General features: G+C 65.4%; 1 protein-coding gene across 1 annotated transcript in view; it reads left to right on the top strand.

Annotated features, from left to right (window-relative positions):
* LOC102425542 (ellis-van Creveld syndrome protein) overlaps nt 1–1,097 on the top strand; it is a 47,917-nt gene that overhangs the window by 22,754 nt on the left and 24,066 nt on the right. The gene's annotated exons all lie outside the window — the stretch shown is intronic.

Raw genomic sequence — 1,097 nt, forward strand, 5'->3', positions numbered from 1 at the left:
GGCACTGGCCTCGGTGACTCTCAGAACAGAGCCCTGGAATATGCCGTAAAGGTTGTGCTGCCACTAGGAGCCTGGAGGGCCTCCGTGAGCTAAACCAGAGGTGGCTGTCCGGCCACCCCCCTGCCTGGGCCCTGCCACGGGGCACCTGGCGCTTATCCTCCTGCGCCCTCTAGTGGCCATAGGCCCTGACTGCTGGCAGGTGTTGCACTGAAGGAGGCAGGTTCCCAGCCATTGTCCCTCGGGCTGGTTATGTGGCCTTCCGGGATAGACCTCAGCGTCCTTGTCCAGAATCGGGAGATCATCATCCATCCCCCGTTCACATGCTGTTAGAACCCCCCCCTCCCCCCCGAGTGCGGCTCAGCCACAGCGAGGCCAGGCTGGGCAGTGGGTGGCTCAGATACGCTCCTGGCATCAGGGCTCTCCAGTCGGTTCCTTAGATCAGAGCCTGTTGGGCAAGCAGGGCCCGGCCAGGCCGCGGAGTGAGTACAAGGAGGCAGGGAGGTGGCCCAGGAGGAGGCCCGTGTACAAAGGCCTGGCGGAGCTGCAGGCCCGTGTTCTGGGCGGCCAGGAGTCAGCAGGTGGGTGGGGCCAGGCTGGGGACGAGGCCAGGCTGGTCCTGAAGGCCATGTGCCCCAAGCCCCGGGAGTTTGGACTCGGTCTGGGTGCAGTGAGAGAGGGTTGGGGCCAGGGGACTCGGGGAGCCACGACTGCGTCTCAGAAAGGCCCCGCTGCCGTGCGGGGGCCCAATGTGAGGGGACAGGTGGAGGCTGGGTGACCAGGCTCGGGTCCCAGCGCAGAGTGACTGTGAGTCGGCGGGAAGGGAATAGGGAGGGGGATCTTGAACAGGGGCAGGGATTTGCAGGGCGGTGAAGGGGCCGGGCTCACTTCGGGCCCTCCCGAGCCCGGGGGGGGGTGGGGGAGGGACGCAGCCCTGCAGGCTCTTCACGGTGGTCCACGTTGGCCAGTGCGGTGACGCTGCTTCCTTCAAGGTGTTCCTCACTTCTCATTCGACAGCCCCACCTCATGGGGCATCTCCTTCTCTGTGAAAAGAAGGAGCCCCGGCCCCTGTAGTCCTTCATTTTCCTGCGTGGGGTAAT

This window comes from Myotis lucifugus, unplaced genomic scaffold (assembly GCF_000147115.1).
Source record: "Myotis lucifugus unplaced genomic scaffold, Myoluc2.0 scaffold_1458, whole genome shotgun sequence".
In the NCBI taxonomy this organism is placed as follows: Eukaryota; Metazoa; Chordata; class Mammalia; order Chiroptera; family Vespertilionidae; genus Myotis; species Myotis lucifugus.